Source organism: Hyla sarda, chromosome 6 (genome assembly GCF_029499605.1).
Source record: "Hyla sarda isolate aHylSar1 chromosome 6, aHylSar1.hap1, whole genome shotgun sequence".
NCBI lineage: Eukaryota > Metazoa > Chordata > Amphibia > Anura > Hylidae > Hyla > Hyla sarda.
Window position 1 is genome coordinate 266,629,243 of NC_079194.1, and position 25,539 is coordinate 266,654,781.

A 25,539-nucleotide genomic window follows, 5' to 3' on the forward strand; every position below is an offset into this window, starting at 1 on the left:
CTCCTGGGGTCCCCAGCTCCCGGGGTCTTCTTCCTGCTCACGTCCTCCGGAAGAGGAGCGGAGCGGGTTGCGGGAGTGACACCCGCAGAAGGCGCCCTGATTGATCGGCCGGGAAACCGGACGACGAATCAGGGCGATTGTGAGGTGGCACCCCTGCTGGCAATGGCTGTTCGGGGCCGTCTCTGACAGCCCCGATCAGCCAGTAATTCCGGGTCACTGGGTCACTGGAGACCCGATTGACCAGGAATCCGCTGCAGATCGCTGGACTGAATTGTCCAGCGATCTGCGGCCATCGCCGACATGGGGGGACATAGTGACCCCCCTGGGCGATATACTGGGATGCCTGCTGAAGGATTTCAGCAGGCATCGAGCACCGCCTCCCCTCCAGCTAGCGGCTGGGGCCGGAAATGTGCAGGGCGTATCCATACGCCCTGTGTCCTTAAGGACTTGGAAACGGGGGCGTATGGATACGCCCTGTGACCTTAAGGGGTTAAGCATTTTGCGCTGCCGGATAGCACTTAATGCGATGGCCCCGACATAAGAAAGCATCGTATGTCGATGCTGACATCGACATGCGATGGCCTCTGAGAGTCAAAATTGGAGAAAAAAAACGCCATTTTGTAACTTTTGGGGGCTTCTTTTTCTACACGGTACATTTTTCGGTAAAAATAACACCTTATCTTTATTCTGTAGGTCCATACGGTTAAAATGATACCCTACTTATATCAGTTTGATTTTACCGCGCCGTGATCTGAAGTTTTTAGCGGTACCCTTTTTGTATTGATCGGACTTGTTGATCACTTTTTACTTATTTTTTCATGAGATAAAAAAATGACCAAAAATACACTATTTTGGACTTTGGAATTGTTTTGCGCATACGCCATTGACTGTGCGGTTTAATTAACGATATATTTTTATAATTCGGACATTTCCGCATGCGGCGATACCACATATGTTTTTATTTTTATTTACAGTTTTTTTTAAATGGGAAAAGGGGGGTGATTCAAACTTTTAATAGGGGACATGTTAAATGATCTTTATTGACTTTTTTCTCCACTTTTTTTTTTTTTTGCAGTGTTATAGCTCCCATAGGGACCTATAACACTGCACACACTGATCTTTTACATTGATCACTGGTTTCTCATAGGAAACCAGTGATCGATGATTCTGCCGCTTGACTGCTCATGCCTGGATCTCAGGCACTGAGCAGTCATTCGGCGATCGGACGATTCGGCGATCGGACACAGCCTGCGGCGATCCCGAACAGCTCCCTGAGCTAACCGGCATGGTTTCACTTTCACTTTAGACGCAGTGTTCAACTTTGAACGCCGCGTCCAAAGGGTTAATAGCGCGCGGCACCGCGATTACTGCCGTGCGCTATTAGCCACGGGTCCCGGCCGTTATTAGAGGCCGGGCCCGACCCGCTATTACGCGGGGCCACGTCATGGCCCCGCGTTATAGAAAGGGAAAGGGAAAGGACTCAGGACGTACCGGTACGTCCTTGGTCCCTAAGAGGTTAAAGCGGTGATTTACACTGCAATGGCTGATAAGAGGTTCTGACATAAAATCTAAAAAAAACACCCTGGCAAGGGACCCTAATTTTTAAAATATGCCGCTCAAGGAGTCCCACAGATGTTTGATGACAGATTTCCTTTAATTTTCCATTTTCACAGCCAACTGTTCCACTTGGTACAGACAGGTAGTTCAGGTGATGATGATGACAGCCATACTTGCCTGATGCCGTTTTGTTCTCCTGCTACCTTTCTTCCTATCTTCTGTTCCGGGGCAGAAGTTGCAGCAGTGATGTCAGGAAGCTCCGCCCATGCTGCCAGTCTTCCCTGGAACGGAACATATGGTGGAAGATATCGGGAGAACCAGAGCACGGAACAATCATGTAAGTATGATTGTCATCAGTGTCTGTGACAGATTAGTGTAGATGTAACTGATGACAGATTTTCTTTACATTTTATTGCACTAAAATGCTTGTGTAAGCCTAATTTTTCCTTTTCACAAGGGGTAAAAGTAGAAAAAGACCCTCAGAAATTGTAATGCAATTTCTCCTGACTATGGAAATAAAATTGTTGCCTAAAAATACGATGGGGCTCAGGAGCTGGCAGTTAAATACATTCAGAGGAAAATAAAAATAAAAACCCCATTACAGAAAGTACAGCCCCTGAGGAACATGTGTAGGGGTTAAGTGGACATTTTGACTGGCATGGGTGTTTCACAAATTTATTTCCCAGGAATGGATAAAATACAGTGTGTGAAAAAATGAGAATTGCAATTTTTCTACTGTTATGCCAACTCTGTATCCAGTATGATGAACCCAGAGTGTGGCAAAAGAAAAGTGTGCCCACCCCAAGCTCTATGCTCTGCTTCATCATTCTGAGAACACTATGTGTGGCCTTAAACTGTTGCCTATAAATATGGCTCAAGGGGGATAGAGCATTCTGCGCATTTGAGACCTAACTTGCCAACTGATGTAACAGTAGCTGCCAGTTGCAGAAATAAACGGAAAGCAAAAATGGAAACCTCCCAAAACTGACCTCCATTACAACAAATACACCTCCAAAGAATGTGTGTAGGGGTGTAGTGAACATTTTTACTCCATAAGTGTTTCATGAATATATTTCCCTTAATTGGATGGACGGCAGTTGGTAAAAAATTGAACATTGTATTCGATGTACCCACCCACCCAAAAACAAAATTGCTGTTTTCCCACCAATATACTGTGTAACCAGTATGTTGAATCCAGAGCATGTCAGTCAGTATGTGCCCCAAACCCCCCACAAATAATGTTGTGCTTCAACATCCTAATACTTTTTCAGTGTGGCCGTAAACTGTTGCCTGAAATATGACAGGGCTCGGTGGGGTGAGAGCACTGTGCACATTTGAAGCCTGACAATGTAAGTGACCCATTTTTGGAAAACATATTACTAATAAACCACCGAAGTGGCAAAAAGACCCAATTTTACCAACCACTATTTATCTTAATAAATATATTGTATTTACTCTCCAACCACATATCTTTTAAAATTTTGCTTATTTTTGGAAAATATACCCCAAAAGATTTCATCAGGGGTATTATGTTTCAGGTTTTTGGGTTTCATATTGGATAGATATTGGAGAACATATACAGTGGACAGGTACATTGGGATAAAGGAGAAATAAAAATGGGATAAAAAGATGATACATTTAGAACTCCAGAGATGTATTGTACACCTTGAAGCTTGCTAGGTATGTACTAGATAAAGATGAGTCTCCCTTTAACCTCTTTAGGACATAGGACATTCTCTAACGTCCCCGCTACCTGGGCTTTAATGCCCAAGGACGTTAGAGAACGTCCTGTTGTATTTCCGGTCCCTGCCGCGGGCCGGGCAGAGATCGGAAGCAGATGCCTGCTGAAATGCTTCAGCAGGCATCCAGGGCAAACGCCGAGGGGGGGGCCATGTAGGCAAATGGCGAGGGAAATCGCCCCTGCGATCTGCGGCGATACCGGGCTGATCGGGTCTCTGGGACCCGACCGCCTGGTAATTTTGCATGATCCCGGTTGTAACAGACAGCCAGGAACATGCTGGAGTACAGGAGTGAGGTGGCACCTGCCACCTCCTCCTATCCCCTGCAATCCGTCGGTTAGCTAACCGATCAATCGCCGGGGGGGGGGGGGGGGGGGGGAGGGGAGCGGTTACTTCCTCCCGCCCTGCCCGGTCCCTGGAAGTCCGGAGAGAATGGGAGGAGGACCGGAGGACGCGACGGGGGAGTGCTGGGGCCCGGCCCCAGTACTTACCTCATCCCTGAAGACCCGGATCCTGGCGATGAAGGTGGCGGCAGCGACAGGTGAGTTCCTCTTCAGCCGCGGTCGGGCCCTTTACAGCAATGCACGTCGCCGTAAAGCGACGTGCCTTGCTGTAATGGGACCCTGTATACTACAACTCCCAGCATGCTCAGACAGCCCTTGGCGTCTGGGCATGCTGGGAGTTGCAGTTTTGCAACATCTGGAGGTCCACAGTTTGGAGACCACTGTGCCCTTCCAGATGTTGCAAAACTACACATCCTCAGCATGCCCTTACTGTCCAGGCATGCTGGGAGTTGAAGTTCTGTAACATCTGGCCCTTCAGATGTTGCAGAACTACAACTCCCAGCATGCCTGGACAGTTTTGGCATACTGGAAGTTGTAGTTTTGCAACATCTGGAAGGGCACAGATTGGGAACCACTGTATTAGTGGTCTGCAAACTGTAGTCCTCCAGATGTTGCAAAACTACAACTCCAAGCATGCTGGAAGTTGGAGTTCGGCAACATCTGTCTCTAAAGATGTTGCCGAACTACTACTTACAGCATGCCTGAGAATGTTTGGGCGTTGTGGTTTTGCAACAACTGGAGGCACACTGGTTGGGAAACATTGTCTGTTTCCTAACTCAGGGTTTCCCAACACATGTGCCTCCAGCTGTTGCAAAACTATAACTACCAGCATGCACTGGTAGACTGTGCATGCTGGGAGTTGTAGTTTTGCAACAGCTGGAGGTTCCCTCCCTGTGAATGTATAGGGTACATTCACATGGGCAGGGGCTTACAGTGAGTATCAGGCTGCAAGTTTGCGATGCAGCAAATTTTGCGCGGCAGCTCAAACTCGCAGCGGGAAACTCTCTGTAATCCCCAGCCCGTGTGACTGTACCCTAAAAACACTACACTACATAAAAAGTAAAAAATGCTACATATACACATACCCCTACACAGCCCCCCTCCCCAACAAAAATGAAAAACGACTGGTACGCCACTGTTTCCAAAATGGAGCCTCCAGTCCCAGTATTGCCGGACAGCCGTTGACTGTCCAAGCATGCTGGGAGTTTTGCAACAGCTGGAGGCACCCTGTTTGGGAATCACTGGCGTAGAATACCCCTATGTCCACCCCTATGCAAATCCCTAATTCAGGCCTCAAATGCACATGGCGCTCTCATTTTGGAGTCCTGTCGTATTTCAAGGCAACAGTTTAGTGTCACATATGGGGTATCGCCGTACTCGGGAGAAATTGCCTTACAAATTTTGAGGGGCTTTTTCTCCTTTAACCCCTTATGAAAAGGTGAAGTTGGGGTCTACAACAGCATGTTAGTGTAAAAAAATAATTTTTTTTACACTAACGCTGGTGTTGCCCTATACTGTTCATTTTGACAAGAGGTAAAAGGGAAAAAAGCCCCCCAAAATTTGTAATGCAACCTCTCCCGACTATGGAGATACCCCATATGTGGGCGCAAAGTGCTCTGGGGGGTGCACAACAAGGCCCAGAAGGGAGAGTGCACCATGTACATTTGTGGTGATTTGCACAGGGGTGGCTGATTGTTACAGCAGTTTTGACAAACACAAAAAAAAAAAAAAAACACATGTGACCCCATTTTGGAAATTACACCCCTCACGGAATGTAATGAGGGGTGCAGTGAGAATTTACACCCCACTGGTGTCTGTCAGATCTTTGGAACAGTGGGCTGTACAAAATATTTAATTTGCACAGTCCACTGTTCCAGACACCAGTGGGGGGTAAATGCTCACTGTACCGCTTGTTACGTTCCTCAAGGGGTCTAGTTTCCAAAATGGTATACCATGTGGGGGTTATTTTGCTGTCCTGGCACCATAGGGGCTTCCTAAATGCGACATGCCCCCCGAGCAAAATTTGCTCTCCAAAAGCCAAATATGACTCCTTCTCTTCTGAGCATTGTAGTTCGCCCGTAGTTTACTTCAGGTCCACTTATGGGGTACCTTCATACTCAGAAGAGATGGGGTTACAAATTTTGGGGGGTCTCTTCTGCTATTAACCCTTGCAAAAATGTGAAATTTGGGGGAAACTCACATTTTAGTGAAAAAAATATATATTTTTTTACATATGCAAAAGTCGTGAAACCCCTGTGGGGTATTAAGGCTCATTTTATTTCTTGTTACGTTCTTAGAGGGGTCTAGTTTCCAAAATGGTATGCCATGTGTTTTTTTTTTTGCTGTTCTGGCACCATAGGGGCTCCCTAAATGCGACATGCCCCCCGACCAAAATTTGCTCTCAAAAAGCCAAAGATGACTCCTCCTCTTCTGAGCATTGTAGTTCGCCCGTAGTGCACTTCAGGTCAACTTATGGGGTACCTCCATACTCAGAAAAGATGGGGTTACAAATGTTGGGGGGTATTTTCTTCTATTAACCCTTGCAAAAATGTGAAATTTGGGGGGGAAACACATATTTTAGTGAAAAAAATATATATTTTTTTACATATGCAAAAGTCGTGAAACATCTCTGGGGTATATAGGTTCACTTTACCCCTTGTTTTGTTCCCCAAGGGGTCTAGTTTCCAAAATGGTATGCCATGTGGGGATTTTTTGCTGTTCTGGCACCATAGGGGCTTCCTAAATGCAACATGCCCCCCAAAAACCATTTCAGAAAAACGTACTCCAAAATCCCCTTGTCGCTCCTTCGCTTCTGAGCCCTCTACTGCGCCCGCCGAACAATTTACATAGACATATGAGGTATGTGCTTACTCGAGAATTGGGCTACAAATATAAGTATAAATTTTCTCCTTTTACCCCTTGTAAAAATTAAAAAATTGGGTCTACAAGAACTTGCGAGTGTAAAAAATGAAGATTGTGAATTTTCTCCTTCACTTTGCTGCTATTCCTGTGAAACACCTAAAGGGTTAAAACGCTGACTGAATGTTATTTTGAATACTTTGGGGGGTGCAGTTTTTATAATGGGGTCATTTGTGGGGTATTTCTAATATGAAGACCCTTCAAATCCACTTCAAACCTGAACTGGTCCCTGAAAAATAGTGAGTTTGAAAATTTTGTGAAAAATTGGAATATTGCTGCTGAACTTTGAAGCCCTCTGGTGTCTTCCAAAAGTAAAAGCATGTCAATTTTATGATGCAAAAATAAAGTAGACATATTGTATATGTGAATAAAAAAATTTTTTATTTGGAATATCCATTTTCCTTACAAGCAGAGAGCTTCAAAGTTAGAAAAATGCTAAATTTTCAATTTTTTCATTAAATTTTGGAATCAACAAAAGTATCGTCAAAATTTTACCAATAACATAAAGTAGAATGTCACGAAAAAACAATCTTGGAATCAGAATGCAGAAGCATCCCAGAGTTATTAATGTTTAAAGTGACAGTGGTCAGATGTTCAAAAAACGCTATGGTCCTAAGGTGTAAAATGGCCTGGTCCTTAAGGGGTTAAACCAATTAGGGATCCCTCTGTTGCGACCTCATTTTGGGGGATGATCGGCCTGATTTGGAATAGGCACTCATCCGCAAAATCGTCCTCGGGAAGGGGGGGGGGGGTGGTTGCATGTTGCATTATCAGCATAATGCTAACATTTTTGGATGGCATCAAAACTGGGATGGGCCCATGTGCAGAATGAGGCCTCGATAAGGCCTCATCTCGGCTGCAATGATGAGGGTCCATCGATCAGGCCTAGCTAAAAAGGCATTAGGGTTCTGATCGACAAACTGTTGGGCATTCAGATTTGTCTGCTTTACCCACCGATTCAGCAAGTAATCACAAAAAAATTACTGAAAAAGTCCATCTCAGTAAAACCTACTAGGCCAATCTGGATTCCTGGGCGGCCAACAAAACATGGAATGACTGGCTTATAGTCCTCAGGGACAGTCCAAACAGATTCACCTGTAGGAGGTAAAGGTAAACTTGTTTGAATAGTAGAGGGCCTTTCATACTGGTATGGTGCACAAGGTCACTTGCATTGGGGGGGGGGGGGGGGGGAGTGGGGTTGTGACCTTGCCTTGCGCTGCCACCATCTAGGAGGCCCATCATCACTGGACGATGATGAGGGGGAGAAAGACAGGAGCAGAAAGGTGGGGTTTTTCATCTCTCTTACTGACTCTTACGCTGTCAGCGGCTGCTTTTTCATGTCTGCTGCTTTTTCATTGTGAAGAGGGTCAGCCACAAAACTAGTGGGGGGAAAAAAAGTGCACCCTAAAAAAATGCTTGAGGCAGACCACAGTGCCCCTACGTAGGGCCTGGGTAACACAGAGAATGCTGCTGCGGGCCCTTGGACTGCTACTGTGGGCACGCTGCAAAAAACATTTCTTTTTAAACTCTCCCTGCCTATTCTATGCTAGCCCTGATCTAAGGAGAGGTCATACTGGGTGGATAGTGCTGGATGGACTACAAGGCCCAGCATCTTGCACAGTCAGACAAAGCTCCGCTATGCTAGTCTTTGTCCGGGTGTAAGGGGAGGCAGAGCTAACCCTCCCGCTGGTGGCCTTAATCACAACGATCACAGACAATGGGGAGGGGGAGGGGGTCTAGGGATGTGCTTATAGATATCATCAACTATCCCGGTTCATTCACTGCACGATTAGCGGCGGTAATCGGAAACATGCCCAGCATAAATGCACACCCTGGTGTGCAAAAGCCCGGACACCGAGGGCATACACAAATACAAATTGTTCCAGGACGGAGCAACTGAGTTCCTTTTTTGTGTTTTTTTTTTTTTTTTTTTTTTGGGTCCCTAAGTTCCAAAGCTTTTAGGGTAGGGTCACATGCTGTATTCTGCTGTGTATTTTCCTGCCCATTGAAGTCAATGGGTAGCAAAATCTGCTACGTATTTGCTACCTGTTGTGGGTCGGAAAATGTGCAGCAGCAAATATGGCAACGTGTCACTACCCATAACCTGTTAAGGACGAAGGGTGTACCTGTTAGCCCTGCGCCTGCTCCCGCGATATAACGCAGGATCACGGGCTGACACTGGATCATATTGGGTCGGTCCCGGCACCTAGTAATGGCCAGGACCCGTGGCTAATACCAGACATCACCAATCACGGTTATGTCCGGTATTAACCACTTAGGTGTGGCGATAAAAGTTGATCGCTTTGTCTAAAATGTAAAATAAATAAATAAATGATTCCTGGCATCTTAGTCAGGGACGATTGGGACCACCATGGTGAAACTGCGGTGTCCTGATCAGCTGAGGACACACGAGGAGAGTCCCTATCTTCCTCCTCGGCGTCTGATCAGCGATTCCTCCATGCCTGAGATCCAGGTTGGAGCAAATGAGAGCCGAAAACACTGATCAATGCAATGCTATGGCATAGCATTGATCAATGTATGCAATCAAGGAATTGCATGTTATAGTCCCCTATGGGGGCTATAACAGGGTGTGTAAAAAAAAAAAAAGTTAATATTTAATAAATGTGATTTAACCCCTTCCTTAAAAGTTTGAATCACCCCACTTTTACCATAAAGAAAAAAAACTATGTAAATAAAAATATAAACATATGTCATATTGCCGCGTGCGTAAATGTCCGAACTATAAAAATATATTGTTAATCCGCACGGTCAATGGCGTACACGTAGGGGGCGTGGCCTGGATGATGGAGTGTGTGGACGTCTGTGCTGAGGGCTCCCGCTAACCCCGCTCTGTAACCCTGCATTTTCTTACCCTGAGTGGCCGGTTTTCTCCTGGTGGGTCCCGCTGGAGTGGCGGAACAAAGGGCTGGTTCTGATCCCGTTCCGGAGGCTGAAGGTGGAGTGGGCGGCTTCCTCCTCTTGCGGCCTGGGCTGTGGATGGTCGCGCTGCGCAGCTCCGGTAGCGATACAGATGGCGGCGTGCCTTCCCCTGTTCACGGATTTTCTGTGTTGTCTGGCAGTGGTCTTCTCTGGTTCTCTGGTGCCTGGCTCCCTGTTCTCTCGGCCCTCTCTGGCGGGAAGCGCCATCACGGGCCTTTGTGGGCGTGGTTGCTGTGGGCCTGGTTGCTGTGGGGACTCCCGCCGTGATGTGCGGCCTGTGCTGGATCCTTGTAGCTGCGCGGATCCTGCTTCTCCTCTACTGCTCCCTGGGGACTTAAAGCTTGGTTCATGCTGGCACCCTAAAGAGACCTGCTGGAGTCCCAGCCTCATCCATCTGGGTCTATTGCTCTGCTGCCCTTTTGATACAGATTGTGAATACCCTGTTACCATCTTGTTGCTGGGACTTGTGGTGCAGTGCATGCCCCGTGGATATATTTACAGTGCTGTTGTGTTCCTTGATCAGTGACTATTTTGCTAGTGACTTTCTGCCTGCTCTTTGAGACCCTGGCTTTCATGGGGGGCTCTCTGGGTAATAAAAGGAACAAGAAGTCCAAACTGACTGCCGAGGCCTCTTGGCCGACCTCTGATTAGGATGCCTCCTCTGATGATGGGTCCTCTTGTGACCCCTCTCAAAGAAATTCTGGTGCTCAGATCTTGCCTGCTTTCAGAGTCTCTGTGCAGGTGGTTAAAGCACTGAGCCGGTTCTCCAGGGCTCCGTACTGTTCTGGGGGCGATTGATCCTCAGCTGTCGACATTTGAAGGGTCTACGACCCTGCCGCAGCAGATGTCCCCTGAAAGGCCTGTCTATGATGCTGCGCTTATGGATCTGCGGTTCACTGAACTTTTGGCTGCCTTTACCTCCTGCCAATCTATTATGGTGACCGAAGTCGACGAACTGCTCCAAGAATGTTATCCTGCGACATGAGACCCAAAAGATCCGTGAGCGCACTGAAGAGATGGAGCATAGGGTCTATATGGTGGAGGACACCTTGCACCCCTTGCTGGAGCAAGAAGACTCTCTGCAGCGTCAGGTTACTGGGGTTCTGTACCGAATGGATGACATGGAGAACAGTCTGAGGCGCAATAACATCCGCCTTGTGGGCCTTCCTGAGAAGGTTGAGGGGAATGATCCAGTGGTGTTCCTAGAATCGTGGCTGAAGGAGATCCTCCCCTTGTATACTAATTCTCCCTATTTTTCAGTTGAGCAAGCTCATAGAGTTCTGCCTCGGACTACTCCTCCTGGTGGCCCTCCACGTCCCTTCCTTGGCAAACTTCTCCACTTCAAAGACAGAGATGCTATTCTCCAAGCTGTACGTGTTAAGGGAGAAGTCATTTGTGATGGAAGCAGAGTGTCCCTTTTATCCAGACTTTTCTGTGGTACTTCGCAAGCAGCGGGTGCAGTTCACGGAGGTCCGGGCAAAGATACGTGCCAAGTTCTACCGCTACTCCATGATGTATCTGGCTAGCCTAGTAGATGGCACATCGGCCAAGTTCTTCACTTCTCAAACCGAAGCTCATCACTGGGTGGTCCGGCCTCTGGATTGAACTTTCCTGACCTTCATTGATGAAGACTGTTCCTCATGATTGTCTTTAGAGAGAGGTTAGGGAGGTAATTTCTTTTTAAGGCCTCCTAAGGTTCCTGGATCCTTTAGGTCTCCAGGGGTAGTTACTGTATTCAAGAGTGTGAAGTATACAAGTGAGTGAGTATAAAAATGGGGGGACTTAAAATTAAGGGACTTTAAATTCAGGAAGTTTAAATTGAAATATTTGATTTTTTTTTTCTGTTAATTTTTGCTATCCCCTAATCTAGTATGACCTCCATGTTAGAGAAGGCAGTCCAGTGTGCATCTTGCACAATGTATACAATCCTTAAACAGCAGTTTGAGGGTGCATATTGTTGTGCAAGATGTGTGCGAGTTGGTCATTTGGAAGCCCAGATCCTGGATCTAGAGGAGCAACTAGCAACACTGAGATGCATTGACAACCCGGAGAGGAATCTCCTGCTCACTGAGCAGGTACTCTCTGGGGTAGAGGTGGGGGAGGATAGTGGGACGGAGGTGCAGGACAGTCAGGCAGTTAGCTGGGTTACAGTTATAAAACGGTGTAGAGGGAAAAATGTAGGGGAGGCTAGTCCTGAACTGGCACACCCCAACAAGTTTGCCTGGTTGGCAGATGAGGGGAATGCCATTTCAGAGCTAGCGGTAATGCAGCAGGACTCTGCCTCTGACCACCAGGGGGGTGTCTGCTCCAGTAAGGAGGGAGGGAGGAGTGCAGGGCAGGCCAGACAGGTACTGGTAGTGGGGGACTCAATTATTAGGAGGACAGACAGGGCGATCTGTCACAAAGACCGGGATCACCGAACAGTGTGTTGTCTTCCTGGCGCTCGAGTTTGGCACATTGCGGATAAGGTTGACAGGTTGCTGGGTGGGGCTGGAGAAGACCCAGCAGTCATGGTACATATTGGCACCAATGACAAAGTAAGAGGTAGGTGGAGTGTCCTTAAAAATGATTTCAGGGACTTAGGCTGCAAGCTTAAGGCAAGGACCTCCAAGGTAGTATTTTCTGAAATATTACCTGTACCACGAGCCACACCAGAGAGGCAGCAGGAGATTAGGGAGGTAAACAAGTGGCTCAGAAGCTGGTGTAGGAAGGAGGGGTTTGGGTTCATGGAGAACTGGGCCGACTTCGCTGTCGGTTACCAGCTCTACCGTAGGGACGGGCTGCACCTCAATGGGGAGGGTGCAGCTGTGCTTGGGGAGAAGATGGCTTGAAGGGTGGAGTAGTGTTTAAACTAGGGACCGGTAGGGAGGGAACCTACAACATAGAGGGGGAAGATAGTGTAGATAGAGGGGGGGGGGGACTTAATAATGTACCTGGGGGTGGAGCAGGGGGAGGGGTTAGAATAGTTAATAGGGATAGGCATCATAGGAAGAAAAACATACACCATTGAAGTGCATGTTGACTAATGCCAGAAGTCTGTCCAGTAAAACTGACGAACTGGAGTTTAAAATTTCTGAGAAGGATTATGACATAGACGATAGCTTTGACTGGGCAGTCAACATACAGGGTTATAGTCTATTCAGGAAGGATCGTACAAAACGGAAAGGGGGAGGAGTCTGTCTTTATGTAAAGTCCAGTCTGAAGGCCGCACTGCGGGAGGATTTGGGAGGGAAACAATAATGTGGAGTCATTATGGGTAGAAATATATGGAGATAAAAACAAAAAAATTCTGATAGGGGTTTGCTATAAGCCACCAAACGTAATGGAATAGCCAGAAGATCAATTATTGAGGCAAATAAACAAGGCAGCAAATTAAAATGATGTGATAATAATGGGGGACTTTAACTATCCTGATATAAACTGGGAGACTGAGACCTATGAATCTCATAAAGGAAACAGGTTTCTGACTATAACTAAAGACAATTATCTGTCCCAAATGGTGCAGGGCCCTACCAGAGGGGATGCCCTACTAGACTTAATATTAACCAACGTACCTGACAGAGTAATGTGCAAGTAAAAGGATACCTAGGAAATAGTGATCATAATATAATACGTTATAACTTGTTCTTCAATAAGGGAATCTCTCGAGGGGCCACAAAAACAATGAACTTTAGGAAGGCAAAGTTTGATCAACTCAGAGAAGCCCTTAACAATATAAAATGGAATAATGTCCTCAAAAAGAACAATACTGACACTAAATGAGAGACTTTTAACAATATCTAAAATTTTCACTGTAAGATGTATGTACCTTTATGGGAATAAAAGGGTCCGAAATAAAAGAAAACCAATATGGATGAATACAAATGTTAAGGGGGCAATAAATGACAAAAATAAAGCATTTAAATTACTAAAACAGGACAGCAGTGAAGAAGCATTAAAAAGCTATAGAGAAAAATGTAAAATATGTAAAAAAAAAAAAAACAGATAAAAGCCGCAGAAATAGACAGAAAGACTCATTGCCAAAGAGTGTGAAACTAACCACAAAATGATCTTTAACTATATAAATAACAAAAAGGTCAAAAATGAAAATGTTGACCCTTTAAAAAATGATGAGGAAGAAATTATAAACGGGGATCATGAAAAAGCAAATATATTAAACAAATTCTTCTCCACTGTATTCACTGAGGAAAATGAAATGCCAGGTGAAATACAGTGTGATAAGGTAAATTTCCCTTTACATGTCACCTGTCTAACCCAGGAAGAAGTACAGTGCGGCCTACAAAAAATCAAAATGGACAAATCACCAGGTCCAGATGGCATTCACCCCCGTGTTCTAAAGGAATTAATTAATGTAATAGACCCCTATTTTTAATATTCAGGAACTCCTATAGTGACAGGGACTGTTCCCCAAGACTGGCGCATGGCAAATGTGGTGCCAATATTTAATAAGGGGTCAAAAGGTGACCCTGGGAATTATAGACCTGTTAGTTTAACCTCGGTTGTATGTAAATTGTTTGAGGGTTTCCCAAGAGATGCCATTTTGGAATATTTCATACAAGAAGTAGCACGGCACTGCGCTTTTGGCGGAAACTAAGGTGTTGGATATGCGTCGGTGTAGCTGGGTGCTGCTGGTGGTGCTCTGACACAATGAGATTTTCATATGATATTCAAAGAGAAGAGAAGAAATCGGCAACTCACCATCTCAGCTGGTATGTTCTTCTTTATTGAAGCATACTCACATAACCATGTAACAGATGGAGAGGGTAGTGGGGGGATAGTGATGTGCGACCGAGCTCCTGTTTCACACACTAAGTGTGCTTCCTGATGGCCGGAGGAAGCACACTTAGTGTGCGAAACAGGAGCTCGGTCGCACATCACTATCCCCCCACTACCCTCTCCCTCTGTTACATTGTTATGTGAGTATGCTTCAATAAAGAAGAACATACCAGCTGAGATGATGAGTTGCCGATTTCTTCTCTTCTCTTTGAATACCATTTTGGAATATCTTGATAAGAATATCTTGATAAAAATAAATGTATGACTCCGTATCAGCATGGATTTATGAGGGATCGATCCTGTCAAACTAACCTGATCAGCTTTTATGAGGAGGTGAGCTCCAGACTGGACCAGGGGCAATCGCTGGATGTCGTATATCTGGATTTTTCCAAAGCATTTGATACGGTTCCACATAAAAGGTTGGTGCATAAAATTAGAAGGTTTGTGCTGGGGGAGAATGTGTGTAAGTGGGTAAGTAACTGGCTCAATGATAGGAAACAGAGGGTGGTTGTTAATGGTACTTATTCTGATTGGGTGACTGTTACTAGTGGGGTACCACAGGGGTCTGTCTTGGGTCCTGTCCTATTTAATATATTCATTAATGACCTTGCAGAGGGGTTACATAGTTACATAGTTAGTACGGTCGAAAAAAGACATATGTCCATCAAGTTCAACCAGGGAATTAAGGGGTAGGGGTGTGGCGCGATATTGGGGAAGGGGGTTGAATAGTAAAGTATCAATCTTTGCAGATGACACTAAACTCTGTAAAGCGGTAAACACTATAGAGGGCAGTGCACTGTTACAAATGGATCTGGATAGGTTGGAGGTTTGGGCTGGGAAGTGGCAGATGAGGTTCAACACTGATAAATGTAAGGTAATGCACATGGGGAAGAAAAATCCGGGCTGGGATTATGTATTAAATGGGAGAACACTTGGGACGACTGACATGGAAAAGGACTTAGGAGTCTTAGTTAACAGTAAATTTAGCTGTAGTGACCAGTGTCGGGCAGCTGCTGCCAAGGCAAATAAAATCATGGGGTGCATCAATAGGGGCATAGATGCCCACGACAAGGAAATAATTCTACCGCACTAGTCAGACCACACATAGAATACCGTGTACAGTACTGGGCACCAGTGTACAAGAAATATATAGTGGAACTGGAGAGGGTTCAAAGAAGGGCAACCAGAGTAATACGGGGAATGGGTGGACTACAGTACCCAGAAAGATTCAGAATTAGGGTTATTTAGTTTAGAAAAAAGGCTTAGGGGAGACCTAATAACTATGTATAAATATATCAGGGGACAGTACAGAGATCTCTCCCATGATCTATTTATACCCAGGACTGTATGAATAGCAAGGGGGCATCCTCTACATCTAGAGGAAAGAAGGTTCCTACACCAGCACAGACGGGGGTTCTTTACTGTAAGAGCAGTGAGACTGTGGAATTCTCTCCTGGAGGAGGTGGTCATGGTGAACTCTGTAATAGAGTTCAAAAAGGGGCTGGATGCATTTTTGGAGAGTAATAACATTACTGGTTATGTAAACTAGATTTATAGGGACAGAACGTTGATCCAGGGATTTATTCTGATGCCATATTTGGAGTCGGGAAGGAATTTTTGCCTCTAGTATGAGGGTTTTTTGCCTTCTTCTGGATCAACTCAACTCAGTAGGGACTCATTAGGGTTATAGGTTGAACTTGATGGACTCTGGTCTTTTTTCAACCTTATGAACTATGTTACTATGTTACTTAGTTGATGGCCATTTCTAGTTTATGGTGGGGTGATGGAGGGCGTATTAGTCTTTGTGGTTTAGTCTCATTTGGCGTTCTTTTGACGCTCCATACTAGTTGTAGTTTTGGGTCTAGGTCTGCACTGTTAGAGTGTAGAAGGTTACTATGTCCTGTTTAGTGTTAGACAGGGTTTTCTTGGGGATGTTTTGGTTATGCCATGTTGTTTTTGTGTGTTTGATATGTCTGTGCCCTGTATGTTTTGTTGTCGGTTGTGTGGGGTGTGTATGGTCCCGGTACTCTGCCCTTCTCTGCCTGACCCTCCTTGGGTCTCACCTGTTTCTAGCTCATGTTTTCTGTTCTGATGGGGACCCTGAAGGAGATCAGTTGGAATGTTTGGGGGCTTAATTCTAAGTTTAAAATGGACTTGTGTCTTGATTTTGTGAAACGCCACTCTCCTCATATAATCTGTTTACAGGAGACTCATGTTACGGGTCAGAAGTCTCTAGCCCTGAAGAGGGCCTGGATAGAGCAGGGTTATAATGCTTCTTATTCTAATTATGCTAGGGGCGTTTCTGTCTTAATATCTAAGTCCCTGCCATTAGAGGTTTCCCAGGCTACGTGTGACCACTTTGGGAGATTTGTGATTCTACATTTTTCTCTGCGTTCTTTCTCCTTTTGTCTTGGTCTCTATTACCCCCCCCCCCCCCCTCCTTTTCATGTTTCTGTGCTTGAGCTCATCACTAATAAATTGTTGGCTTTTCCCTCTGATCCTGTTCTTTTCATAGGAGATTTCAATGTAGTTCCTGATCCAGCTCTCTATCGCACTACTGCTGCGGACCCTGGCTCCTCCTTGTTTAACAACTGGCGCTGGGTGTGACCGACCTCTGGAGGTGGAAATACCCGAATACGTCTTCCCTCTCCTTGCTGTCCATAGATAGTTCTCTCTTATTGACCTCGCTCTGGCATCTGAGGACCTACTTCGGGCAGTAAGAGACGTTTCCTACACCACTAGGGGGATCTCGGACCACTCAGCTATACTGGTAGTTCTTCATCTAGGCCCCTGCCCTTCTTCTCGTATCTGGCGCATGCATCCTGGGTGGTTATAGGCAGAGGCAGTTGTGGATGCTCTGGGGGTTACCCATGCTAAATATTGGGAGCATAATGATTCTTACCCTGACCCTTTAGTACAATGGGATGCATACAAAGCCACGGTTAGAGGTGCCTTTATAGCGGGAGTAGCGGGCCATTAGGTCGGCTATGGGGGTTAAGCTGTTGCAGGAGGTGGGGGTATTGGAGGCAGCGTATGTTTGGGACCCTTCCGCTGAGAATGGGAGGGCATGGGCCAGGGCTCAGAGATCTCTTCTGGTCATCCAGACGGATAGGGGTCCAGTTGCACATGGCTGATAGGGAGGCTACCTTGTTTGCATTTAGGGACAAAATGGTAAACTGCTGGCGTATTTGGTGTGTGCTAGTTGCCCTGCTGTCTCTATCCCGAGTTTCGGAGGCCCAGATGGTGGGGTGATGACTGATCCCTTGTTGATTAACACTGCCTTTAAGGACTTTTACTCCTCCTTGTATGCTGTCCATTCTAAACCCTGTCAAGGGGAGATTTAGGTTTTTCCTTAGGGATTTATCTCTTCCTACACTTAGTCGCCCTCAGACGGAGGAGTTAGATGTCCCCTTTTCAGTTGAGGAGGTTGAATGGGCTATTAGAGATCTTCCTCATGGGAAGACCCCTGGTTTAGATGCCATGATAGGTGATTGGTACAGGATGAATGGAGAACGGTTGGCCCCTATACTTAAATAATTTCACTCCATAGCGGACGCAGACTCTGAGGGAGGCGTTGATTGTAGTGCTTCCTAAGCTTGGAAAAGATCCGTTACTGCCTGCCTCTAATAGACCTATTTCCTTATTGAATGTTGATATTAAAGGGGTTATCCAGGAAAAAACTCATATATATATATATATATATATATATATATATATATATATATATATATATATATAATATAATATATAATAATATAATATAATATAATATAATTTTTTATTTTTTTTTTACTGGCTCCAGAAAGTTAAACAGATTTGTAAATTACTTCTTTTAAAAAATCTTAATCCTTTCAGTACTTAACAGCTGCTGAATTTAAGTTGTTTTTTCTGTCTAAGTGGTCTCTGACACCTGTCTCGGGAACTGTCCAGAGTAGAAGCAAATCCCAATAGCAAACCTCTTCTACTCTGTGCTGTTGCCGACAGGAAAGTACAACTTAACTTCAACAGCAAATAATTATTGGAAGGATTTAGATTTTTTAATAGAAGTAATTTACAAATCCATTTAACTTTCTGAAGCCAGTTGATATATAATTTATTTTTTTCCTGGAATACCCCTTTAAGATTTTGCCTACTTGGCTGTACGAGGTCATTGATTCTGTTGTTCATCCTGACCAAACTGGGTTTATGACTGGTAGGGCTACTGTTGTTAAAGGGGTATTCCGGGCAAAATTATCTTATCCCCTATCGAAAGGATAGGGGATAAGATGTTTGATCGCGGGGGGGGGGGGGGGGGGGGGGTCCCGCTGCTGGGACCCCCCCGCGATCTGCCTGCAGCAGCCTGCATTCTATGTGGATAAGATGTTTTTACCCGGAATACCCCTTTAATGTGAAGCGTCTGCAATTCAACATAGCTGCTGTGGGGGAAGGCTTTCCTTCAGGTGTGGAAGTGAGCTTAGAAATTTATAAGGCCTTTGATTCTGTTCTGTGGTGCTTGGGTTTGTTTACTTTATGATAGTCCTAGGGCTCGCATTCGCACTAATTTGACTGTGTCTGCTCCTTTTACCCTGGGTCGTGGTAAGGGGCAGGGGTGCCCACTCTCTCCTTTTCTCTTTGCGCTGGAGATGGAACCCTTGGCTACAGCTATTCATAGGGCTCCTGATATTTGTGGTATCCCCAGGGGATCAACTCTAGAGAAGGTTTCCCTTTATGCAGATGACACACTGGTGTACTTGGCGGATGCTGAGCTCTCTCTTCTCTCTCTTATTGACCTACTTGACCTTCTTGACTTGGTATCCTATTGGGCTTGCAGGTTAATTGGGCTAAGTCCTCATTGATGGCTCTCTCATCTGGAGTTCCCCTTCCTTCCCATCCTCCAGCCGGGGTACAAATGGTTTCCCGTTTCAGATACTTGGGGGGGGGGAGGTGACTATGTCCCTACTAGATTATATGTCGTTGAACTTAGATCCACTCTTGAGCTTCACTGTGGAGCGGTTGAATGCCTGGTCCCCATTTCCTCTCTCCTTGGCGGGTAGGATGAATATTTTTAGAGGCATGGTGGCCTGGCGGCCCCTGATATGTATAATTATTTTCTTGCTTCCCAACTGGTCTATGCAACGTGGTGTATCAATCTGGATCTGTCGAACTCGGCAATGGCCCTGGCTGGTGCGCTCATGGGATCCTATGAAGCTCTCACTAATAGGCTCTACAGGTATCACTCTTGTTCATCTTTTCCTGTTCCTCTTCTGACTATTGCTAAAGCAAATTTCCACTACTGCTGGTTTCTCCTAGGGCACCCTTAGGGGGGAATATAAATTTACCTCACCTACATGGGTTACAGGAGGCTGGTTTTTGGGGACCTCATGGAGTCAAATTTGTGTTTTTCCTGTTGGGGGAGGATCAAGTTTTCATGTCTTTTTCAGATATGAAGGAAGTTATGGCATCCCTGGAGATGCCTTCTTTAGGTATCTCCAGCTCCGACATGCGGTTCAGGTGCAGTTTGGCTTCCTGGCATTTACCCCTATGTTTTCTGAGGTGGAGCTTCTCCTCGGCACTACGGACCTTTGTAAACCCCTTACTCAAGCTTATGCGCTCCTCCAGACCCTGGGACCTAACCCGTTCCTACAGGCCTTTCACAAATGGGTGACTGATATCCCTGATTTGTCTGACAGTCAATGGAAGGAGGTTGAGGGTTCTTACTATGCTACGGTGGTCAGCAGTCGAGATATATTGATTACAATCAAGGTATGTTCTGAGGTTATGATACCCATGCTAAGCTTAAACACATTGGTGTATCTGTCTGATCTATGTTTTCGATGCTCTGTGGAAGTTGGTACTTTCTGCATGCGATGTGGGAATGTCCTGTTGTTGCTGTCCTTTGGAGGGAGGTACTGAAATTTCTTGCTTATAATCTGGACTTTCCTATTTTGTTTATTCCGGTGGTTTGCTTGCTGGGAGTTATTAATTACTTAGTCTCTGACTCCCACAGACATTTGCTTCTTCGCTTTCTGTTATTCTGTGCTCGTAAAGTGGTTGTGATGACCTGGAAGGATACTTCTACTCCCCCGCTGTCCCGTTGGCTAAATATGGTCAACAAATATGTCCCGTTGTGTCAAGCCCTATATGTGAGTAGTAAGGGCCCTAAGAAATTTGACTCTTGGCTTCTGTGGATGTGTCGGCGGACTCTCCAGTTAGTGTAGCCCAGTAGGTTTTAACTCCTTAAGGACCAAGTCCATTTTCACCTAAGGGACCAGAGTGTTTTTTGCACATCTTACAACTGTCACTTAAGGCATTAATAACTCAGGGATGTTTTTACTTTTCATTCTGATTCCGAGATTGTTTTTTCGTGACATATTCTACTTTATGTTAATCGATACTTGCATCATTTCTTGGTGAAAAATTCCAAAATTTGATGAAAAAATTTAGCATTTTTCTAACTTTGAAGCTCTCTGCTTGTAAGGAAAATAGGCATTCCAAATAATTTATATATTGATTTACATATTCAATATGTCTACTTTATGTTTGCATCATAAAGTTGACATGTTTTTACTTTTGGAAGACATCAGAGGGCTTCAAAGTTCAGCAGCAATTTTACAATTGTTACAAAAAAGTTCAGATTTGAAGGGCCTTCTTATTAGAAATACCCCACAAATGACCCCATTATAAAAACTGCACCCCTCAAAGTGTTCAAAATGACATTCAGTAAGTGTGTTAACCCTTTAGGTGTTTCACAGGAATAGCAGCAAAGTGAAGGAGAAAATTCAGAATCTTCATTTTTTACACTCGCATGTTCTTGTAGACCCAGTTTTTTTTTATTTTTGCAAGGGGTAATAGGAGAAAAAGCCCCACAAAATTTGTTACCCGATTTCTCTTAAAGAAGAAGTATCATGGACCAAGTCACAAATTTTTTTTTCTATCATGTGAAAGTGCATCAGCTCACCATTCTGACAATCTGCTCCTCATGTATCTCACCCTCTCCCTTCTCCTGCAATCCCCTCTGAAAGATCGGTACTTCCTGGTCCATGGAGGTTCCTGACTTCCTGTCTCCCATAATGCCTTTCAGTTCATCACAGAAGTAGCCCAGCCTAGACCAGTGCTTCCTAACCAGGGTGCATCCAGCTGTTGTGAAACTACAACTCCCAGCATGCCTGGGAGTTTTAGTTTTGCAACAGCTGAAGGCACCCTGGTTGGGATACACTGACCTAGACACTGATCACTTTCCTAACAGCAGGATCAGTGTTTCCCCTCCCCGTGCTTCTATTCTCAGGACATCGTTCTTTCAGACTGACCTGCTGTCAGATTGTGATCAGTGCAGGGGAGAGCAGGGATCTCCCCCTCCCCCTCTGCTTCTTCTCGGGACATTGGGACATCGTTCTTGCTCTTATAAACACTGAGCTGGCTGTCAGATGCTTCCCTGCCGAGGAGATGAAGACAAGTGAGCTCAGCTAACTGGGGCTTCTATGATTGGCTGAAGCTGCACATGGGAGGTGCCCTGGCCGTGCACAGAGCTGGCTAAGCTGCAGAACTATGGGAAATTGTGACATCACGGCCCCCAGCATAATGCAGCTCAATGGGGGGTCGCAAGTCATCAGAACAGGGAGCTGCTGAACTTCCTCTCTGAACAAAGAAGCTAGAAAAACAGGTTTTACTTACAAGATGGGTGAAGTCAGTGATTTACAAAGTGATAGAACTTTTGCTTCTGCATTTAAAACACAATATTTTTTCTACATGGGACTTCTCCTTTAAGTAAGGAAATGCCTCATATGTGTATGTCAAGTGTTCGGTGGGCACAGTAGAGGGCTCTGAAGGGAAGGGGCAACAATGGGATTTTGGAGAGTGAATTTTTCTAAAATGGTTTTTGGGGGGCATATCGCATTTAGGAAGCTCCTATGGTACCAGAACAGCAGAAAATCCCCCACATCACATACCAGTTTGGAAACTACACCCCTCAAGGCACGTAACAAGGGGTCCGGTGAGCCTAACACCCCACAGGTGTTTGACGGCTTTTCGTTAAAGTTGGATGTGCAAATGAAAAAAAAAATTTTTCACTAAAGTGCAGTTCCCTCCCCCAAAATTTACCATTTTTACAAAGGGTAATGGGAGAAAATGCCCCCCATCTCTTCTGAGTATGGAAATACCCCATTTTAGGATGTAAAATGCTCTGCTGGTGAACTACAATGCTCAGACGAGGAGTCCCATTTGGTTTTGGAAAGAAAATTTTGCTGAAATGGTTTTTGGGGGGCATATCGCATTTAGGAAGCCACTATGGTGGCAGAACAGCAAAAAAAATACCCACATGGCGAAACTACACCCCACATTGGAAACTATACCCCTCAAGGAACATAACAAGGGGTACAGTGAGCCATAATACCTCACAGGTGTTTGACAACTTTTTGTTAAAACTGGATGTGTAAATGGAAAAAACAAATGTTTTCACTAAAATTTTACAAGGGGTAATTGGAGAAAATGACCCCCAAAATTTGTAAAATTTGTTACCTCATTTCTTCTGAATATGGAATTACAACATATGTGAATGTAAAGTGCTCTTCTGGCGCACTACAATGCTCAGAAGAGGAGGAGTGCCATTGAGGTTTTGGAAAGAGAATTTGTCAGGGGCAATGTGTGTTTACAAAGCCCCCCGTGGTGCCAGAACATTGGACTCCCCCCCCCCCCCCCCCCTCCCACCATGTGACCCCATTTTGGAAACGACACCCCTCACAGAATTCAATAAGAGGTGCAGTGAGTATTTACACCCCACTGGCGTTTGACAGATCTTTGGAACAGTGGGCTGTGCAAATGAAAAATAAAATTTTTCATTTTTACGGACCACTGTTCCAAAAATCTGTCAGGCACCTGTGGGGTGTAAATGCTCACGGTACACCTTATTTCATTACATGAGGGGTGTAGTTTCCAAAATGGGGTCACATGTGGGGGGGTCCATTTTTCTGGCACTATGGGGCTTTGTAAACACACGTGGCCCTCACTTCCATACAAATTTTTTCTCCAAAAGCCCTCCTTCTCTTCTGAGCATTGTAGTTCACCCACAGAAAACGTTGCATCCACATATGGGGTACGGGCTTAGAAGAAATGGGCTTACAAATTTTTGGGGGCTCTTTTTTCCTATTTTCCCTTGTGAAAATGAAAACTTTAAGGTAACACCAGCATTTTGGTGAATAAAATTTTATTTTATTTTCCCATCCAACTTTAATGAAAATTCTTCAAACATCTGTAGGGTGTTAAGGCTCACTATACCCCTTGTTACATTCCATGAGGAGTGTAGTTTCCAAAATGGGTCACACGTGGGTATTCATATTTTTTTGCGTTTATGTCAGAACCGCTGTAAAATCAGCCACCCCTGTGCAAACCACCAATTTAGGCCTCAAATGTACTTAGTGCGCTCTCACTCCTGAGCCTTGTTGTGCGCCCGCAGAGCATTTTACGCCCACATATGGGGTATTTTTGTACTCGGGAGAAATTGCGTTACAAATTTTGGGGGTCTTTTTTTATTAATTTTTTTTCCTTTTACTGCTTGTGAAAATGAAGTATGGGGCAACACCAGAATGTTAATGTAATTTTTTTTAATTTTTTTACACTAACAGGCTAGTGTAGCCCCCAACTTTTCCTATTTATAAGGGGTAAAAGGAGAAAGGGCCCCCCCACAATTTGTAGTGCAATTTCTCCCGAGTACGGAAATACACCATATGTGGCCCTAAACTGTTTCCTTGAAATACGTCAGGGCTCCGAAGTGAGAGCGCCATGCGCATTTGAGGACTAAATTAGAGATTGCATAGGGGTGGACATAGGGGTATTCTACGCCAGTGATTCCCAAACAGGGTGCCTCCAGCTTTTCCCCTGTACATTCACATGGGGGGGGGGGGTGGCAAACCTCCAGCTGTTTCAAAACCACAACTTCCAGCATGTACTGATCGCCGAAGGGCATGCTGGGAGATGGTTATGCAACAGCTGGAGGTACGCAACTACAACTCCCAGCATGCCGAGACAGCTGTTTGATGTTTGGGCATGCTGGGATTTGCAGTTTTGCAACATCTGGAGGGCCACAGTTTAGAAACCACTGTATAGTGGTCTCAAACTGTAGCCCTCCAGATGTTGCTAGGCAACTCACCATCTTCCGTAGGATCTAGGGAGCCGCTTCGCCATCCTCTTCTGCCGCTGATCGCCACCTGCTGCCGCCGATGGGTAAGTGGACTTTTGCGCCTGTCCTCGTCGGTTTCCCTGTTATACCCAGCCTACAGTGGGTGGGCAAAACTGGGAATCTGAAAGTTAACCCCCCCCCGTCCCCGATCTGCTATTGGTCGTTGATTCTAGATGACCGATAGCAGGGATAGGAGGGGTGGCACCCCTGCCACCTCACTCCTATCGCTTCAGGGGGATCGTGGGTGTCTTGGACAACCCCAATTCCCCCTTATTTTCCGGGTCATGGGAGACCCATATGACCCGGAATCGTGGTAAATCGCCGACCATTAGCGGCGATCACCGACATAGGGGTGTGTGGGGGTCTCGGGACCCCCCTGGGCATTTGCATGGGGTGTCTGCTGATAGATATCAGCAGTCACCCCGGTACGGTCCCCGCCCGGCACACGGGCGGGGACTGAAATTCCAACGGGCGTACAGATAATTATGTGATTCTGTGTGATACGGTCCCCAAGTTCCCTTGGGAAAATGTGAAGTCCGGTAGCGTGAAGACAACTTGTGAAACAGGAAAAACTTCTTTGCACTGGTGCTGCTCTCTAGCGATCACTTTCAGGCACCAGTCCAGAATTTCTGTATCAAATTACTTTTATTGATACATTAAAATAATAAAAGTATTAAAAGGCAACGGACAGTAAGCAAAACGCGTTTCGGGAGTAACTTCTCCCTTTTTCAAAGGAGAAATAGAGCAAACATATGCATACAACTTCCTAACCACCTACTCTACAGACAATAAAGAAAATTTTACAGTCACATTGGAGTATTTGGATCATGGACCCTTTTCTAAAAGACACATTACCTCCATGTCCACAGGTTACTTTTAGAAAAAAAAAAGTCTCTAAAAAGTATCTTGGCTCCAAGTAACCTGAAAGCCCCAAAAAAGTCCATGTCATTGAATGAAGGAATAACAGGTGTATACAAATGCTGCTCCACGAACTGCAAGTGCTGCCTGAATATAAAAAATCGGTGCAAAGAGTTTGAATCAAAAATCATCGGAGAGACTTACAAAATCAAAACTGTGATGTCATGCAAATCATCATACGTTATTTACCTGCTAG

The 25,539-nt window shown here is 45.3% G+C and overlaps 1 protein-coding gene across 1 annotated transcript in view; it reads left to right on the forward strand.

Annotated features, from left to right (window-relative positions):
- RCOR2 (REST corepressor 2) overlaps nucleotides 1-25,539 on the forward strand; it is a 288,691-nt gene that overhangs the window by 83,413 nt on the left and 179,739 nt on the right. The window lies entirely within an intron of this gene.